This window comes from Pipistrellus kuhlii, unplaced genomic scaffold (genome assembly GCF_014108245.1).
Source record: "Pipistrellus kuhlii isolate mPipKuh1 unplaced genomic scaffold, mPipKuh1.p scaffold_m20_p_3, whole genome shotgun sequence".
NCBI classification, from domain to species: Eukaryota; Metazoa; Chordata; class Mammalia; order Chiroptera; family Vespertilionidae; genus Pipistrellus; species Pipistrellus kuhlii.
Window position 1 is genome coordinate 66,229,181 of NW_023425529.1, and position 22,089 is coordinate 66,251,269.

A 22,089-nucleotide genomic window follows, 5' to 3' on the forward strand; every position below is an offset into this window, starting at 1 on the left:
ATGTAGCGAATTAACAAAATGTTAACTATATGTAAATATAAAGGTGTGTGATATAAAAGAATTCATAAGTAACTTTTCTAAGGTATCTACAAAGTATACTTGCATAATAAAATTCTAGTTTTCAAAAAACTGTAATGTAAAGCCACATCTTAGTTTAAATGATTAAATATAATTAATCAACATGATGCTATACATTACACTTAAGCACACTACCTCACTTGGTGCTGTAGTTATGGGTGTCATATACTTTACATTTTTAAAACTGAGATTTATAAGATCCAAATTTTTCAAAATTTGTTCCTTATTTTGAAAATTAAATATGTAGAATGCTGTTTAGAGATGACAGAGCAGGTTATGAATAAGTTTACATAGTTCTGGATATAAGAAAGAAATAAGTTTACATAGTTCAGGACATGGAATGAAGCCTGATGTAAGGTGAGAACATTAGATAATATGGGGACTATTTATCTTTCTCACCTATAGAATATATGCTTGTGTTGTAAGCCCGTGAATAATAAGTGACATTTTACTATTTGTATTTGAATCAAATATAACTGAAATATTTTTATCATTGAAATACATAAAAATCTTCTATAATTTTTACTCAAAGCCCCATAGATGTAAAATGTATAGTTAATTAAAATACTATTAAAGATCTTTGGAGCACATTGAATAAGTTTTGCAAAAAGATTTGTGCCTAAGAAAGTTAAGGAAAATATGGAAAGATAAGAAAAGAACTTTTGGAGATTTTTATCTTGAAATATTTTTTCTATTCAATTGCTGAACACTCAATGGTACTTTTAAGAACTCCCTGAGTCCTCTTTCTATTATTATGAATACACTAGATCAGTGGTTGGCAAACTCATTAGTCAACAGAGCCAAATATCAATAGTACGATTGAAATTTCTTTTGAGAGCCAAATTTTTTAAACTTGAACTTCTTTTAATGGCACTTCAAAATAGACTCACATAGGCCATGATATTTTTTGGAAGAGCCACACTCAAGGGGCCAAAGAGCCGCATGTGGCTCGTAAACCACAATTTGCCTACCATGGCACTAGATAATAACAAAGAGATTACATTTAAAAAACATTCAGAAGCTCAGTAGTACTTCTTAGAAACTATTCATAGTATCCTAGATTTGCTAAACCTCCCTAAATACTTCCGGCGGTTGATATTCTCACTCAAAGCATGACTATGATTAACATTCTCACTTTCCTGACACACCAAATAGAAAAAAGTATTCAGTAAGAAAGGTCTTAATGGAAAGCAAATTTTAACTAGGAAAGTGTTTTGTGGTGCATTGGAGAATAACTATTATTTGCAAATGCTCCTCAGAAATTTAATATAATCAAACCTTTTTTCTATTTGAAGTAAAAAGTCCTTGTAATAAAAAAGTATAGATGCCTATATATTTAATAGTAGCATAGAGCTAGGAAAACATTATCAAGTCTAATAGTCTCATTTTCTAGATATTGTCTCCTTTAATATCCTTATTTATAGAGGGGATGCCATTGTAATAACCTGGTTTTTATTTAACAGGAAAGGAGTGAAAGGGGAGACCAAATAACATAGGCATTCCATTCATGCAGCTTCATGGAAAAGCCACATTTAACATTCTCCAAGGCTGACCCTCTGATTGATGGGGGAAGGGATTTGACAGAAGAAGTTTAGACACAGCCCAGTAAGTAAGGTCTCAGTCACATGGGAAGGTGCCTACCTATCTACTTGTCAATCACACTTGAAAGACAATCAGTGGCCAAATATATAAAACTTCCAAACAGCAGTTCTTGCTCTCCTCCCTCATAGGACCCCTGGGGTAGGAGGATGTGCTCCCCCGTGCTTACATGGCTCACAGCCATGTTGGACTCCACACATGCACTGATGGGCTTTAATTAGCTGAAATACTGAACTATACCTGGATATAGCATGGAATGGAAACTCTGGGCACTGGCCTTGTTCTGCCTTGCTGAACTCCCAGCTGCCCCTCTTTTTAGGACTAGCTTCAGGGAAGTGGGACATTGGAAACTGAGGAATGTAACTCCATGCCAATAAAACCTTTCACATCCCATCCTTCTGTGTGAGTCTTAGAAAATTCGTTTTCTGAAGATACTGCAAAAACCTCACCTTCACTCCTGTCTGGGAAATTTGGCCCATCAATTCTTCCGGCGTTAGAAGGAAGGATAAGTCCAGTCATTTATGCTAGCTCTCAATTGCTAATGGCAGAATCAAGAGAAATCTGGCTTAACTAACCGCTCTTTATTTCTTCTATCTGCCAAATAAACTGAAAATGCTTATATTAAAAATGTAGGATCTTGAATTGGTTCAAGAAGACTCTTAAAATTCAAACTTCTTTCAACCAAAACTCCAATTAAATTTTATATCAGCAACTCTGCCCAATCTCTACCTGCCCAAAATCTTATGTAGACATAGCTCATTAGGATGATGTTTATAGTAGAAAGAATTATTATATTACACACATAATATATATATAGAGAGAGAGAGTGAGTTAGGGAATCTGAGGCTTGGCTTTCTGATAGGGAAGAGTCCAATAGCATAGGGAAAAGTGATAACATATAAGATTACACACCTATTAAAAGCACTGTATAATAATAATAACACATAATAATATATAATAATGAATGGGATTTGACCAATCACCTACTGAAAGACACGTTGGTCATTTCTGTGTCTTGGCCACTATAAATAATTATGCAAATAAACATGGGGGTACATATATCTTTGCAAATTAATGTTTTCTAAATTTCAGGTAGATATCCAGAAGATGGGTTGCTGTGTCATATGGTAACTCCATTCTTAATTTTTTGAGGAACCTCTATAATATTTTTCATTGTGGCTATCCCAATTTACATTCCCACCAGCAATGAATGAGGGTTCCTTTGTCTCCACAACTTCTCCAACACTTATTATTACTTGTCTTGATAATAGCCATTCTAACAGGTGTGAGGTGGTATCTCATTGTAGTATTGATAACTAGTGAAGCTAAGTATCTTTTCATATACCTATTGGCCATTTGTATGTCTTCTTGGGAGAATTGACTGTTCATTTCCTCTGATGATTGGTTAAAGAAGATGTGGTACATATTATAATGGAATACTACTCAGCCACAAGAACAGATGAAATATTACCATTTGCAATAATATGGATGGGTCTTGAGAAAATCATGCTAAGTGAAATAATTCAGACAGAAAAAGTTAAAAACCATATGATTTCACACATATGTAGAATATAAGTCTAAAAGCAACAAATGACCAAACAAACCAAACTCATAGACACAGATCAACAACAATATGATGATTGCCATAGGAACTGGGGTTGGGGCATAATGAAGGGGCTCAAACATATGTTGATGGAAGATTTGACTTTAGGTGGTAAACACACAACCATCAAACAGATGCTGTATTATAGAATTTTACACTTGAAACCTGTATAATTTTATTAACCAATGTTCCCTCATACATTTGATTTAAGAAAATTTAAAAAGAAGACTTGAGATATTTTGACACTCTTCATGGTCCTATAAATTAAGCTGAATCAGTATGCATTTAGTTGTGAAGGGTACCAAAAAGGCATTCTATCCTATAAGGAAAGTACTTCCTTTGGGATCAAAATGTGGTTATTTTCTTCAGAGAAAATCAACCTAACAGCACTGTAGACTGAATAAGTTTTCAGAAATAAATTACATCCAACACATGTTATTGCATGCATCATTTTAAAGAACAGCTGCTCTTTCCCTCATGATAAATAATATTTTTTATTTTTCTTCTTGTTTTAGTATTTCAATGATTTTTGTTGGTAAATTTCATATCCACCAATTTTCACTTGGCTTTATTGCTTTAGTTGTTCTTTTACAAGTACTGTAAAAATACATTTATAATACCGAGGTGGAATATCAATACTAATACCACTCCCCATTTTAATGCCAAATCTCGTTCTGCCTTTAAAAATAAGCATATCCCAATCTTAATAATAACTATTTCTGTATCAGCAAATATATAATTTATGGTAAACACCATTTTTCTTCTTACCTCAAACTTTAATCCTTACATGAACTACAAACAATTTTCTTTCCTATTTTAAAATATGAGAAATATGGTTCAGCATATGCTCCATCGTACATTTAAGCAATTTATGTTCCCTGTTCGCTTGTTGTTATAAATTGCTTCACCCTGCTATTGCTTTCAAAAGAATCTTGGCAAAGCCTATGAATTGGTACAAGATGTTGGAGAGTGAGAAAATAATGCCTCTAAATAAATGATCAAACTGCATTGGTTTGCTAATTCAATGACCCCCAAAGTGATATTGTATAAATTTTCAATAGTCTGAGATGTATTTTAACAATAATTCTTAGCAGCATTTTTGTAAGTTGCTCAGGGTTTTTTGATTTATCCATTTGATGTCTGAGGTTAGCATTGATACAATTTGCTCTAACATCTCCTGGGTACTTGTTTTTTATTAGGTATGTAATACTTGAACTATGAAGGATTTAGTCTTGGATTTTCCTTTTCTTTTGGATTTTATTATTATCGGTGTTTCACAAGTGGCAAAGTCAACTTTGTCAGTAAGTGAAACAGCTGAAATAATTGGGAAAAAAATACAGGCAGCCCTCAACCTAGGGGAGAGATATGTTTTCTTTCCATTTCAGAAGATGGATATTTCCTCAGCATGGATACACCAATAAACCCATAAAGACCCAGTCTAAGCTGAAGCACAGTATTTACAGCATTGGGGCTGGGGATGGGGTGATGAGAGGGAGATAGGAACAAAATGTTTCTCCATTTTTCCTGACACACTCAGTCAACCCAGGCCAAAACGTGAAATACAAGTAAAGCTGGCTTTTCATGCCATTCCCTCTCTTTCTAACATTTGCTTTTTCCTGATGTGGTCCCGCTCCCATCTGATATTTTCAGCTGCTGTCTCTTTAAAGTGGTTTTTGGCTTCAAATTTCCCAGCCCCACTTTTCTCTTGATCAAAATGCCTCAATGCAGCCAGTGAGAAAACATCTAGGAAAAAAGGAATGGGGTCAGGTACTCACATCTGCCCTGTCTCCTATCTGTTCCTCCACCCGCAATACACACATTCTTAACCCAAATAAGCAAATGGCATCAGGGATGTCAGGCAGAGGAGGTCCTGCAGTGAGGAACTAGGTAGTATGACATGGGGGCCAGGAACCACAGGCCCTGGGGGCAGCATTCCTGCACTGCCTTTGAGGTGTTATATTTCTTTCTGATCACCCACTTAGGAGCCCAGAATTTATTTATTTTAACACAACACGTTTCCCCAGTGGTTCTTGTGAGGCTCATGATAGAAGCTTGTGTCCATGAGGTGGAGTAGGCTACACTTACTGGCTTTTTTCTCCTGTATTGTACATTATGTAAAGTGCTTGACTAAATAATACTAGTTATCTACATTTTGATTTTTATAGTTTTTAAATACCCAAATTATAGAAGCATGGCTTCATGAAGTACCATTGTCTTGGTTCAGCTGCTATAATAAACTGTCATAGGCTGGTGGCTTATAAACAACAGACATGGATTCTCACTGTTCTGGAGTCTAGAAGCCTGTGCCCAGAGTGCCAGCAGGCTGTGTTCTAGTGGGGGGCCTCGTCCATGACAGACTCTCACTTTATCCTCATGGGGAAAAAGAGGGCAGGAGGGCTCTTTGGGGTCCCTTTTTCTAAAGACACTAACCCTAAAGGCTCCATTCTCATGAACTAGCCACCCCTGCAAAGCCCCACCTCCTAATACCATCACATTGAGTGTTAGGATTTCAATGTCATTTTGACCTTTTTAAATTTTTGGTAAAATCTATGTAACATAAAATTTACTGTTTTAACCATTTAAAGAGATATTCGTACAGTTTTACAACCTCCAGAACTTTTCCATCTTCCCAAACTGAAACTCCATTCCCATTAAACACTAATTCCCCATCCCCTCTCCCCACAACCCGGAAGCTAACCATTCTAATTTCAAGTCTCCTTGAACACTTTAAGGTACCTCATATAAGTGAAATGATACAGTATTTGTCCTTCTGTGTCTGACCTATTTTACTTAGCATAAAGTCTTCAAGGTTGCAGCATGGGTCAGAATTTCCATCCTCTTTAAGGCTAAATAACATTCCAGTGTGTGTGTGTGTTTGCTTAGTGTCTCACTCTGTGGAATCCTTAGTAATAGAATAATAGTAACAATTTAAATAAGTTTTGTTAGCTTGCATTCATTTTTTAATGTTCTTGCATTATACAGATGAGGAAAGATGTAAGTATGGCTTTGCTCTCGTTCAGAAGCACCACATCTTCTCAGGTGATGCTTATCAATAGTGTGATTCATAATAACATTGGCTGCTATTTTCTTACCTCTGGGACAGACACTAAAGCCTGCTTGCCAAGCTCTATGTAGCTTTAAGTTACTGCAGTGAGGGAATTTCACAGCACTGTTATGCTTTTGGTTAATACAGTTGTGTGTTTTGCTTGGGAAAGACAATTCTGATAGTGTCCTATTGATTCAGATGTTTTCTGACAGTAGCTGCCTACCAGGTTTGTCTTCATTGACTTTTCAATGTTCTGTTACAAATAAGTTGCATGTACAATTTGATATTGAAGGACACAGGAAGTTCCCCACTGTGCATGAGGTTGGAACAGCCCTGAGGTATGGGGCGGTGAGTGCTTATTATCATTCTGAAAATCACCCTCTTGTCTTGAGCTGTTGCCATCAAAGACTTGTGTTTTCTCTGTGTGTTTTTTTCTCCTCGTTTTATTCTTCCTCACATTCCAATGTATTATACCTCTTATTATTTAAATGTGTAAAGTTTATTCTTAGAAAATCCCCAGGCTGACTAAAACTTAAAATATAAAGTCAAAGGTGTTTTCTTGTTTTTATACATCTGGAATCCAAGATAAGCCAAATTGCAAGTATTTGTTTTCTTGGTACAATTTAAAAGAAATCTTATTTGTTTGATTTTTCTAAAGTTGTGGATGATTAGCAATGTCTGTTATCATCATAATTAAATAAACTATCATTTATTGAATGTCTACCATTTGCCACACTCTGTGCATAGCAATTTTCAGGTTATCTATAATTTTGACAACTCTATAAGGTAGGTATCATACCCTATTTTAGAGATGTGGAAACTAAGACTCTGAAAGGGTAAGTCATTTGACCCCATACTAATTATTTTTATATTTTTAATCATATTCGACTTGTAGTTATCTAAACTGATACTGGTATTGTTTGGATTTGCAGAGTACACCATCGTTTGCATAGCACTTTCACATGTGGTGCCTCTTTTAACCTCACAAAACCAGTATCTATATTTTGCATCATTTTCTCTCATATGGATTATGGATTTCCCTGCAATAAGATATTACCCTTTGCTAATTTAGCATTATTTGTAATAATGGCTTTATTGTTAACACTACTAATTTATGTTCATATGTTATGAGGGAAGAAGGCAGCTGGAGAATTTGACTATTGATACCCTTGAACAATATTGGGGATTATGCCTACCTAGGCAATAGGTACCTATAGCAGAAGCATAATAATATTTTGAGACCAAACTTCTATGCCCCAGAAAACTATATAGATGATGCATACTAGTACGTAACCGCTATTTCCTGCTATCTCTTCCCACGATCCCACCCACAGCGTCCTTGCCCTTTAAAGGCATTTTAGTCTGTGCAGTTTATTCCCATATCTCCACATAAATCAAAGCATCCTATCCCCAATGTACATGAATAAATATGGGGGAGAGGGGAGGAAAAAGACAAAGACAGAAAGGACACCTACAGTATCACCCATAGGTAAGATAATATAAAAATGGGTAGTAAGTATATTTCTGTCTCATTGGTTCCAACACTCACAACATTAGATTTTCTGAAATAATTTATGGATGGAAGTACCAATTGGGTAATGGGAACAACAAATGAAAAAAGTGGAAGAATAAATATGGGGGGAAAATTAAAACAGATAAAAGGCACATATACACCACCCTCCAACTCCTATGGGGACATAAAACCAACCTACTCACCATTCCAGAAAGTACCATGTTCTTTCACACACCAGAGCTTTGGTTCAAGAGTTTGACCCCACTTTTCCTGACCCAAACTCATCCTTAGCTGAGTTGGTTTCTTTCTCTCTTCTATATTCCCAGAGCATCTAGGACATACCTGTACTGTGGCAACCATCTGATCTGCTGGATATAAGCAAAGTCAGCCAGCAATTGGGTAGCCTAGCCATCCCCTTATACCCACCAATCCAGAGAACACTTCCAGCACAATGCTTAGCACACAGTAGATAATTCTATTCGATCATTCAACAGTAACAGACCCTGTGCTAGTGTTGAGGGCTAGACTCAAAGAATATTTGAAGAAGAAAGGGAACGAAAAAGTAAGGAATAAAGGAGTGAAAGAGACTGAGAGAGATAGACCAGGCACACCCTGGAGCCCTCCTGTGTTTCCTCTTCAGCTGGCCAACCTCCTGGGTCCCTCCCTAGCCCCAGTCATGCATCGGTGAGGTCCCTCAGCCTGGCCTGTACCTCTTGCAATACAGAATCCTTTGGGGGATGTTGGAGAGCCTGTTTTGTCCTGATCCTTCAGTCCAGGCTGGGAGAACCCACTGGTGCACCAATGTGAAATGAGTTTTATATAAGACCAGAAATCTGATCTTACATATTTTTATTCACACTAATTTGGAAGGTATTTTTCTTATTATAATATTTCCATTTTACATATGAGAAGACAATATCTTTTATATATTTTTGTAATGTAACAAATGAAGTGGGAAGGCAAAAGAATTTTCTGTCAATTTACAAATTTGTATATTAAAATACTCCTAACTAATGCAAAATTCACTATACATAATTGTTAGTATGTGAGTGTATGTATTTCTGTGTTTTCTCTTTGGTCTCAGTGGAAGGGATTATGCTAATTTGTACCAGTGCTCTTAATAGGAACTAACCACTCCCCCATGTAAAAACCATATGCTATTCATTCTCCTGCTAAGGCATTCCTTAGTTTCTCTTTTCTTTACTCTCACCCCTGCCTTCATCAATCCTAAGAAAACCCCTGATTTTTCTATCATTTCTAGAGCTTTCAGGGGTTTCCTGCTGCCCTTCTACTGCTCTTCATGCATTCCAAATAGGAACCCAAGTGTAGAGTGTATAGCAGAGGAGGAAGCTCTTTCTTTGCTAATGATTGAGTCTTGTTTTCAATTTTTGCCATACCTGGGGCAAGAAATTTTTTTTTATCCATTATGATTTATTACCTACAATACTTTGTTAAAGAGCATTGCACCCAGAAGTTATGTAATCAAGGGGCAATCATGTGTAATATGAAGAATTGATCTGAAGTCCTTGCACTTGAGGGCCATACAAAGTCTCTTGTTTCAGGGAAATAAGAGTGAAAATTAACAAATAAACAAAACGCAAAAGTTCCCTAGGCTCTAGAATCTCAACAGAAAATAACATCAACAGTTAGTGAAAGGGTAGATATTAACATAGAAAAGCAGGTCTTGTGCAAATATTAAAATTAACACCTATGGCTTTTGTATAGATAATTTTTATTATAAACAATAAAATATGTTGTATCTTAAATACAAACATATCAACTACAGCTGCTTTTTTTTTGTTTCTTCTATCTTTTTGCTACTGAAAAATAAATATCCAAGTAACAATAATTAGCAATCACTAAAGGCAAAAAGATTAAAAGTAATAATAATAAATAATCTTAGGAAATAAAATCAAGGATGATTTAAAATATTTATTTAACTCTTGAACAATGTAAAGATTATAAGCTGAAATTGACACACACACCCCTTCACCATGCAGTAAAATATCCACATATAATTTTTGTTTTCCTAAAAGCTTAACTACCAATAGCCTACTATTGACTGGAAGCTTTACCAATACCTTAAACATCTATTAACCCACATTTTGTATATGTATTGTATACTAAATTCTTACAATTAAGTAACCTAGTGAAAAAAATGTCAAGGATATCATGAGAAAATACATTTACACTACTGTGCTAATATTTATCACTACCATAAGTTTATGTAATCTGTTTACAAGATGAATCATCTTTCAGTACCACCATGAGTATTGCTTTCTATGATATAAAACACTTTATATTATGCATATTACTAACACAAGACATCAGAAGTAAAAATATATGTGAAAAAGAAAATCATTTATTTATAATTGTAATGAATCATGCATTGTTAATGAAGAAGCAGAAATATAATTGTGTGTAATTTACTGCCATTATTATGATTGCTTCATGGTAATAAGGAGATCTCCAAAAAGTTTCCAATATTCTTATTGAAAAAATGCACGTATTAGTAGACCCATGCAGTTCAATTCTTTGTTGTTCAAGGTTCAATTGTAGTACCTTAATGCATCATAATTACTGCCCAGTTTCTGAATCAAATCAGACTAAATATTATCTGTTAAAATCTATATGACAGTCCAAATTATACAAGAAAAGAACATTAATTAGTCTTTGTGTGTTTATATGCATAGAAGGTGCTGTGTAAATTGGTTTGAATTTTCTTTATCTTCATTATCTTACAGTTTAATTGACTTACATAAAATTGAAAAAATAAGATATGGGAAGAGGAAAAGTTAGTGCTCTAGATAAAGGGTTTCAAAAATTACAAAAGAACAAAGTAATTATTCACAAGATAGCAAAAGAGATATTCAACAAAAATCTATTGGATAGGGGATCTGAAGGAAAAGACCAACTACATATTCATCCACAGGCATGTATACATCAGCCACACACATGATGTACTAATCTCACACATACACACACAAAAGTTATGCCCAGACTCTACCACACACATATCATATACATATTAATACAAAAGCACATACAATACAGTTGCTCATAAAATCCCAAACACACAGACACATCAAAGTTATACTGCCAACTTAATTAAGGATACAAAATGTTATCAGAAGTAAGGTAACCTCTTCATCATTTCAGAGAGCCCAATTAGTAAATCACAGGTCATTTCTGGCCTGGATTTCTTTCTTTCTTTTTTTGGAACTACAACCCAAATTATTAAGAACAAACTCCAAAGCATGGCAGGAGGTCTGGTATGGCATCTACTCCTGCCTGCCTCTTGCAGGCTGCCGTGTGGGTGTGTGGCTTCTCTTCATCACCTGTATCACAGATGGGGCTCAGAGCTGCCAATGGCTGGACAAGTTATCAGACTTGTAAAGTTCAGTTATTTTTGTAACAGTGCGTTTTTATATATATGTACATATATATACATATTTCTAGATAATCATAACTTTATAACCTATATATTTCCCATTAACAGTATGTGACACATCTTTTCGTTCCCAAACCAAACTCAGTGGCATTTAGGGAGGCAACAGAGTGAGTGCTCAGGAGCCATGGGCAGCACTGCATTTCCATGCATTAAATATCAGGAATTATACTTACTCTGATACTGGATTTAAACAGTGGGAATAAAAACCCTTGCTTGATGAGGAACAAATGAAATAATGTTTGTAATACTGCAAACACATGGTACATACAAGATTTTCAAATTGTCATGGAACCTGGCCAGCATTGCTCAGTGGTTGCTCTGTGAACCAGGAGGTCATGGATCGATTCCTGGTCAGGCCACATGCCTAGGTTGCAGGCTTGATCCCCAGTGTAGAGCAGCAGGTGGCAGCCGATCAATGATTCTCTGTCATCATTACTGTCTCTCTCTCTCTCTCTCTCTCTCTCTCTCTCTCTCTCTCTCTCTCTCTCTCTCTCTCCCTTTTCTCTGAAATCAATAACAAATATATATCTATATTTTAAAATGTAATGGAGAAATATGAAGTGTTCTTTATTATAATTAATGGTTTCCAGCTACTCTTGGTTTGGTCGATTTCCCTCACAAAATATACTAATTTAGATCCTAAGTAAGCAACCACATTTTTCAATTTGATCACTTTTTTAATATTGTAGGAAATATTAATAAGGTCTACTGAGTTCACATTAATATGTCTCTGAAATCTAAATAAAACCTTAAAACTTTCAAAGAAATATACATTACATACTTTTACTTATCTATTTCCTCAAAACAGTCAGTAAAGTATGCTTTTAGATATTCATTCATAGAAACAAACCTTCCTTCTATGACAAGCCATTTAAGTTGTGACTTACCCCAACTTAAAATAAGTAAACAAACAAACAAACACATTTTCCCTTCCCAGTGTGGATCAGTTGGTTGAGTGTCATCCCATGAACCTAAAGGTCGCCAGTTTGATGCTCAGTCAGGATACATGCCCAGGTTGCAGTTTCAGTCCCTGGTTGGGGAGCATATAGGAGACAATTGATCAATGTTTCTCTCTGTCCCTCTCCCTATTCTCTCTAAAATCAATAAAAACATATTTTAAAAAATAGAAGTGAAAGTAACCATGCTTTTTAAAAGAACAGGTATTTTTAGAAAGTCTTTGAAATGTCAGGAAGAGTTTAATGTAGTAGATGTCAGGGAAAATGGTTTTATGTTATTTAAATCATATAGCTCATGCCTTTCCATTCTTTCAGATGTTCCTTGAACAAAAAATTAATCTTCATGTGTATTGAATTTTACAGTTGACTTTAACTTCTGCTTCGTGTATTAAGCAGAATGATGGAGTTATGGAACTGTGGAATTGGAATTTGAAGATATGCACTTCAATTCCATTTAAATATTAAGCATATTAGGAAACTACACTGATATGCAGGCATTTTTGAGAGTTGGTTCTAAGTCCTTTAAAAAAAAAACACCTGTTTTATTTGGAGTCCCTTAGAGAAAATGTTCTTATAAAGCCAAGATTTCTGTAAAAAACACATATTTCCAAACAGCTTTATGTGAACTTTCAAGCAAATAGCTAAGAAGATATGAATTCAAACAAGGCCATGAGTGATTCTCTTTAGCAGTAGGTTTGTAAAGAGACCTTGTAATGTGGACTTGCTGGGATTTCCAAGTAAAACATCAATACAAACTTTGTCCCCTTAATATGCAAGTATAGCATGCTTTTATTTGCTCAGTGGTATAGACAGAGAGGAGAAGATAAGATATGGGCACCACATCCTGAACTTAAATTTTCCCAATTCCTTATCCTAGTATACAGCCTCTCTTAGGATCCTACTGCCCTGGGTCACCATCGGAGACTCAGAGAACATGTTTGTTCAGGGCCCACAAACCCAGCAGGAACTTTTATATATGATGTTATGTGCCTCCACCTTTCGGGGTTGAGGATAATCATATGGCATCATCACCTCTTCCCTCACTTCTGCAAGCACGCACCCATGCGGCAAGCCTGAACCAGGAAGGCAGAAGTTCATGTCATACCAGAGCTCCTGCATGCTTTGGATTTTGTTCTTATTAATTTGGGTTGTAGTTGCAAAAAAATCAGGCCAGAAATGACCTTTGATTATTTTATGAAACCCAAACACACTTGTCAAACTCAACCATGCAAAGCAACACAAATCAACTTTCACTCCGGTTTTGTGCCAAATGGAATGAAGTCTCTGGTGGGCTGAACAGCTCTATTTCCTGCTTTCAATTTCAGAGAGTGCAATTAGCAAATCAAACTTTAAAAAGCTGTCTAAAGTAATTAATTAGGTCATAATCACTCAGAAGCATATTTTATAGTGTACTCTAATCTAGTATCCGGTCTAAATGCTTGAAAAGGGTATCAGTTTCATTATTAAAGAATTAATTATAATTGGGCCTAATCCTTGGGAGATGGAGATTGGGAGGGGGCGAAAAAACAACTCTGGGAATAAACTGTTCACATATGTGAAGGAGATAAATTCTTTCAGAGCTCAAGAGTGGTAGTTGTGCTCTGGAATTATTTTATGCTTGTAATATTGTTTCTTTTTAAAAACCTTATAAACATCACCAAATGAAGCAAATGATTCATAGGTGAAAGAGGTCCTCTGAATAGGTTTATCATATATAGACAACTGGTATTCCTCCTACTCTGTCCCCAGCATTTTCAATAGTCAGTATATTTGTACAATAAAGGACAGGAGAATGGACGTGTTGCCATCAGCCAATACAATAGGAGCTTTACCCACATTACCCCACTTAGTCTAATAATATATTATACAATCCTGTAAGAGATTTAAACTTTTACAGAATGAGGAGTAGAGGTTCAGGGAGACTGAATTGTTTCCATTAGTTAACAAAGGTGAGATTTAGGAATTTAGTCCAGGCCTATCTAGTAACTCCAAATATGACCCTGTTGTTACTACTTCAGCATTTGTCACACTGGGAGCCCTAGTAGCACATTTCCTTGAGAATTAATGAATAACAAGAATAGATTTTTAAAACTCTGTCCTTTCATTTTAATAATAATCTAAAGTGTATATATTTTAGCATTTATGAATACAAAACAGCTCCTTAGCAATGATCATTCAAAAAATAATAAACATTTTAGCAGATAACAACTTCAGTTTGTAAAGTAATGATTTCTTAAACCCTCCCACAAGATCCCTGAATGATCTTCAAAGATGTTTATTTTTTTTGAAAGATGGCTGCATATGACTCATGCTTATAAAATTGTGTGCTGTGCAGCCACAGGATATTCCTTATGGACTCCTCAATATTGTTAACTAACTCTTTAAATTCCATGTTGTATTTATTTATTTTCATAAGCGCTAATCATCTTTAAGACTCAAATGTTCCAATGTCACAGGTATAAGGAAGCACCTAGTCAAAACTCTTGACTTGGAGTAATAACCTTGTTTATTATGGGAAGTTTTATTTGACCAGCCTTTGAGAGCCATGAGAGCATCTGAAACACAGGCAGTTATTTGATCAAATGTTTCTTAGAGGAGATAATTCTTGCTGTTTTATGCATTTAATAATATTACTGTATTTTAACCAGACCATGGGTTCTCTTTTATATATTGTTTGCGTCTGGTTTACATACATTTTAATGAGTTCCGTGAAGCTTGGTGTGATAATATCTTTGTCCCTTTCATATGCAAGTATAGCATGTTTTTATTTGACAAATAGCTTTTCTTGAAGGATATTTTAATGCCACATTCAAAGAAATCAAATGCTAAATACAATTTATTTTGTCAGTGGGGTGGGGTTTTAAAGAGCTCTCCATCTTAAAAAAGCCATGTGAAAGACATAATACGTGAAAGATTGAAAAACATAGATAACTACCCCTCATCCTAATATTTATAAAAGACAACATTACTTCTTATCATTTGCAAATAGGAAAAGATCTCTTTTTTTAATCATAACGTTATGTCATCCTGTAGAAACTAATTCTCAATTTAAGATTCGATAATAGAAATACTCTCTGCAAATTAACTTAAAATTTCTCATTTGGAGTCACAGCTTTTGTATGTGTACTCTGCTCCTAAATATTACTGCCTTTAAAACAAAGGCTCTTACGATACATGAAGACCAATTTTCCAACTTTTGTCTTTCAATGACTATGAAGAATGCCAAGATGGGAAAAAGTAACTATTTTTGTAAGTTCCTACTCATTTATTTTTTAATATTTGTTTTAGGATATAGCAAACCAACTAAAAATTCAACTTATCCTAAACAGTAATAACAACTGAGATCAATATAGTTTATCTGTACTCATTCATGTAAGAGAAAATATATAAATGTGGACCATTTCCATACTTTTCCTGCTTATTTGAACCAAAAGCTATTGTAAAACCCAAGCTATAGAGTTCAATAAATTGGAGGCAGCTAATAATTTTAGTTTTATTGGTAAATTGTTATAGTGAATTAATAAATATCTCAGATGGCAGATGCTCATCCAGAAATGATTATGAGCAACATGAAGCTAAGAACACAGATAAATGACCTGCTAGGGGTTTCACAGCAGTATAAACCAGAACAGCTAAAAATAATCTTAGAACTTATAAGTGGACAAGTAATCAAGAATATCTTTTTTAAAACTATTTTTTATCCTTACCCAAGTATATTTTTATTAATTTTAGAAAAAGAGGAATGGAGAGAGAGAAACATCAATGTAAGAGAGAAACATCAATCGTTTGCCTCCTGTAAGTGCCCCGACCTAGGATTGAACCCATAACCTAGGTATATGCCCTGACCAGGAATCCAACCAGCAAACTTTTTGAATGGATGGATGCTCGACCAACTGAGCCACCCAATTGGGCAAGTATATTTTTAAAGCACTATTTCTTCTAGTACATTTTGGGGCTTCACAAAAGATATTACACACATGAGTAACGTCATAATGCTGGTTTAACTTCTTATTTGAAATGTAGTTTTGAAAAATCATTAAGAAACTTCATTTTGCCACATATTTATTTTTATATTTGTTTTTGCACATTTCTATTTTTTCCACAACTGGGTTTGAGTTTTGAGACTCAGAGTTTTTTCTTAATATTTTATGTATGGATATCATAACATTTTAAGAGTAATTATAAATTAACATTAAAAATATAAAAAGGTATCTAATAATTCCTATTCTACAGAGTGACAGCTGTTAAATACCTTATATGTGACTTGACATTTACAGAAAAATACACAGGTAAGTATGGTAATTAACACATGAATATGAGCTGTGAATACAGTCAGATATTAAAATTCTTTATTGGGACTCAGTCTTGGCAAATCTAAATAGTGTGTAACTTAGTATTTTAATTGGAGAAAAAACAGTTGGGTAAAGGATTATTTTTATCTTTTTTCAAAAGAGGTACTGCTGTTTTTATATACAAAATGGCACAATCAAATAGAGTTGAATTAAGTATCTTACTTCCCAACAGATTCAATAAATAATAAAAAAGATAAATAAATATAGAGGCTTTAATATAACCTTGAACATAATGCTTTGCAGGATTATAAGAATTTTAAAAATGCCTTCCATTTTCATCTCCTTAAATTTTTCAAAAGCCACTTAAGATGTCATAGAAATTTATGTCTCCACCATAACTACAGCCTGTCTTTGGAAAGCTGTTTATCACAAATTCATGCTATTTTGTACAATGGACCTACCAATATACAGAATGAGTGATGTACAAACGGACCTGGTCAGACTTGGGAACCTAAGTACATATTTGTAAAAGAATAGCAGCCTGTCTAGTTTTAGGACTTTTGTTTCCAAATTGTTTTATAGGCCTCAAGAAATTCTAATGACAACCTAAGAGGTCATTTGCTGTTACTGACGATTTATGATGAAGAAACTGATGACTAATTTGCCCCAAACCAAAGAAAGTTGAATTAGGTTTTTCAGCATCAAGTTTTTAAGTCCAGGTGATTATTGGAATTGCACTAACATTTTTATTTTATTTTTTTTCCTCTATTTTTTTTTTTCTTTTAGGATGTGACACTGTTTGTTATTGTAAAATTAGACTTGCGGCTATACTTATACTTGAGATTACACTTCTACTTTAAATTCCTATTTCTGTCACTAATAGCTTTTAAAAATTTTTATCCTCTCTTTATTAGACTTGGGTTTTTTAAATTTATTTAAGAAAATTAAACTTGACGTAATCCATTTGGCTCAGTGGATAGAGCGTTGGCCTGCGGACTGAAGGGTCCCAGGTTTAATTCTAATCAAGGGCATGTACCTTGGTTGCAAGTATATCCCCAGTAGGGGGTGGGAAGGAGGCAGCTGATAAATGTTTCTCTCTCATTGATGTTTCTAACTCTCTATTCCTCTCCCTTTCTCTCTGTAAAAAATCAATAAAATATTTTAATAAATTAAAAAAGAAAGTTAAACTAGAAAGTTGCATTTAAAAATACCCAGTCTTTTTTTAAAAATTAGACAAAAATAACAGCTGTGAATCTGAAACTTAGGTTCCCATCGAAACACAATCTGAATTTAGGAAGAGTTTTGCCTTTCAAAAGTGAGGATGTATGGACAAAAGAGAACAAGTTACTTAAAATCCTGACCCTCCCTTTTTGAAGAAACTGCTTCTGAACTCGAACTAGAAAAACAACATAAAAATAGAGGGAATTCAGTCTATTTTGAACAGTGCTGGTGTTTGAAAACAACAGACTCTTCTTATTCAGTATATTATTGAGCTAACCTGTGGAGAAATCTTGTAGTTCAATACCAGTTTATTTTTTAAATCACATATTGATTCATTTCAACATTTTATTTACTATCTTCTACACCAGACAATATTATGAGCACTGAAGTTACAATAACAAATGATATATACCTTGCCTTTAAAAAGTTCAGTCAGGGAGGGAAGAAAAGAAAAAAAAACTAACAAGTTTGTGCTAAGAGGGTACAAGAGAAGTAATTACTTTTGTGAATGATAAATATTTTAGATTAGAGTACTGAATCCCAAAGAATGAATGATTATTAAATGCCTAATGTATTTCTTTCCTAGGACTGCTGTAACAAATTATGACAGATTTGGATGGCTTAAAACAACAGAAAATTTATTCTTTCCATTGTGGAGGCTATATACCTAAAATCAAGGTATCAGCTGGGCCATGCTCCCTCTGAACCCTGGAATCTTGCAGCCCCTGGTAGCTCTGGACATTGCTTGCTTTGTGTCAGTGTAACTCCAACCCTACCTCTGTGAACTCTAGTTCGCATGGCTGTATTCTCTCTGTGTCCTGTGTCTATTTTCCTCTTCTTATAAGTTCATAGTCATATTGGATTGAAAGCTCTTCCTACTCACTATGACATCAACTTAAGTACATCTGTAAAGACACTATTCCCAAATTACGTGACATTCACAGGTGCCAGGAGTTAGGACTTCAACCTATCTTTCTAGGGGACATAATGCAACACACACCACTAGGTGCTTATTAAAATACCAGATTTCTAGCCTGCTTAGTTTAAATGGTAATGGTAATTTCATTTAAAAATAAGATAATAAAATGATTCCTACCTTTTTTGAAGTTCACAGCTCTATACGAGAGCTTTATACATACATATAGTGGCCTGGTGCATGAATTTGTGCACATTGAAAGGAAAATAATTAGAAGAAATATTTTAATACTAGAAGCCCATTATCTGTAGCATTGATTATTCTGTTTATAAGTATGAAAAGGATTATCTTATCTGAACAAGATAAAAAGGTAAACCAGATTTAATTAGCAATTAAAGATAGAGATTAAAAAAAGCAGTGGCCTTTTAAAACTGACTCATCATAGGTATTGTGGAATCACTCTCTTTTTAATAGATAAACTAATGAAATGGGTGATAAAATCTTGTCCACAAAAGATAAAGAGTATTAAATGACCTCCTAGAGTAGTAACTTCAATAGCAATAATTCATATATAATAAAATTTGAACCTTTTTAAACTAGCATGACACATAAACAGAAATATGTAAGATTGACATATTTTATCTGTCATAGATATTTAAATGTACAATGACTGTTCAACCTGAAAATATTTTTTTAATTTGAGTTTCCTATATTCTTTAAGATTACATAAATGCTACATAAAAATATTTAAAAAATTTTTTGTTTTAATTGAAAGTTACAAACTCACTGTATTAATCAAATTTCAAACCATATGCTAGACCTTGCAGAGAAACAAGGCATTTTTCATGACACAAGGAAATATTATTGCTGCAAGTGTTATATTCGTATAAATATGACTGCAAGGGATTTCACCAGAATAAAATTTTTGGGATGGAAATGTTATTTCGGGAAAATTGATTAATGCATTCATTCAACTGGTATATAGTGAGAGCCAGTAGTATGCCAGGTACTAGATAAGACACTGTTCTAAGTTCCTACCCTCAAGTAGCTTAAATTCTGTGGGGAGTGAGGAAGGTGATGAGAATGCCCTGTTACATTTGAATCACAGGACAAAACAACAAATAGGTTTTTAGTGTAAGTCTCTAAGACAATATTCTGGAGGCTTGAATATTTATACAATAAATACGTTTTCAGTGGATTTAAAAAATAAGTACTAGTATTTTAGTATCTCTGATAATATATTTAGGACACACTCATACTAGAAAGTGTTATGCTCTAATCTGACATTAGAAATTCAAAACTGGGTGCCCTGTATTTCTGTTTGCTAAACCTGACATCCCTAAGGTAGGTAGACAAAAAATAAACACACGCAAAAAGCAGTATGTGTGTGGTGATAAAGACTATGATGAAAAATAAAGTAGGCTCAGGAGAACTGGAGATGCTCCGGGAGTGGGGTCACCATTACATACATCAGAGGGCAGAACTCTCCAAGAAAGAGGCATTTAATCACAGACCTGAAGGGTGTGAGCGTGGTGGGAACAGATTTCTGGCTAAGGAATCACGAGAAAAATCCCCGAGGCATGAAAATTGTACGTTTCTGAGGGAACAAAGTCCAGTGTGCGGGAACACAGGGGCAGGCACATTTCTTGCTGCCCTTGCAGAATTTATCATTAGGTAGGAATAATCTTGGCATTACTCAAAATATGATCTTTAGTTTTATAACTGCTATCTCTCTGTCTACCTTTCTTAGTCTTTCTGCCTCTGTCTCTGCCACTCAGCAAATGCATATATGTATATGTGTGTACTGTGTCTTACTTATAGACTAATACATACTAGTAATATCTACTACAAGAAAAAATAATGAGCAACTAAATTAATCTGGGCCTTATTTACATTTGTGTTGTCAATTTTAATCATTTGCTTCTTTAACTGAAATTTTCTGCTTCCGTTGCAGTCATTAGCTTCCATCTATAAATAATAATGTTTTTACTTTCTGTGAGTATGTTCATTTTCTACACATTTAGCAGCAGAGACCAATATACAGGGAATATTTTTATTTAATGATATCTCTAATCAAATCCTGTGGATTTACTAATAGTTGTTAAACCTCCTAGTAACACCAGATATCAGGATTCTAATGCCCAAATTTGTTAATCTCATTCTTCGTGTGGGAAATTGGTCACCATGTGACACTGTGTCACACCTAGCTTCTGCCTCTGCAGCCTTTCTCTCCTCACAGCTGTGGTCTATGTGGCCCCAACCCATAAATTCAGCACTACCTCCAATTTTAAATGTTAGGGATTTAAACAGGTCTAGACCCAAAAGTGTCTAGGGTCACTTGCATGGCATTTATGTTCAGGTTCTGCCTCCATCCTGGTGCCTAAAGCTTTGACCTGGTAGCTTCCCAATATTGCAGCCTCTAGAAACTTAGAGCTCTATCTTCCTCTTATTTTTAATTCTTCTAAAAATCCACCCATTCTCTTGTCTCTGGGCTGGTTGTTGAGATGATTTTACCTACGGATAAAGTTTTCAGAGTTAAATGTTAGAATATTGATCATTCTTTATCACTAAATTTTACTCACTCCTGAGCTGGGACATCCCAAATCAATTTCTCAGATTGCTATCCTTGACTTTTCTCTTAGACCTGTGTCTGCCTGTGGTCATGCTTCTTGACATAAGTCATGGCGTGTCTGATCATCTGAACTTTCTCTTAGGATCACATATGGGTCTGTTCTACTGTTCACTCAAGCTCAATTGATGAATGTGATTCCAGATTCTACCATCCTCTTCTGCCCTCCATGGACTTGACAGGGCCAGGGAACTTGGGCATAAGTCCTTTCTTGTTCCCAGCAATGAGTTTGGTTGGATATTGATATTCACTTCTTGTTTTCCAAAGAGTGAGAATGAAAATTACTATGCCCTTACTCTGAACCCCCCCAAAAAATATATATATATAATTATAAATATCCTACATCTCAAAAATCTCTACACATATCATTGCAGACTTCTAGAACCAGGAATTAAAAGAACCTTTATTTGTTTAACTAAAGCATTTCTAATCTCTTCACTGTTGTATACTTTTGCAAAAGAGATATGAGTCCCTCCCTTTCAATTTATCCAACCTCTTGCTTCCCACCCAAAATCATGAAATCTTCTGGATTTCATAGTGAATGTCCCCTTTTGGTCTATGGGACCTGCTCCAACTTTGTTACATCTCTTCTGAGTTTTTCACCTTATACCCAATAGAGCTTTTTCTTTTTATGCTAGTCCAAGAACGCTTTTTCTGTTTGGTTCTGGCAGCCATTAGCTTTTCCTTCCCAGCAAGTGTCTGTCTCTGAAATCTGATGCATCGTGTAGCCAAAGAACCCTTTCTCAGTGTAAGTAAACAGGTCCATGATTGACTAGATCTCAAGA

At 34.8% G+C, this 22,089-nt stretch overlaps 1 protein-coding gene across 4 annotated transcripts in view; it reads left to right on the plus strand.

Annotated features, from left to right (window-relative positions):
- SYT1 (synaptotagmin 1) overlaps positions 1–22,089 on the plus strand; it is a 522,786-nt gene that overhangs the window by 185,582 nt on the left and 315,115 nt on the right. The window lies entirely within an intron of this gene.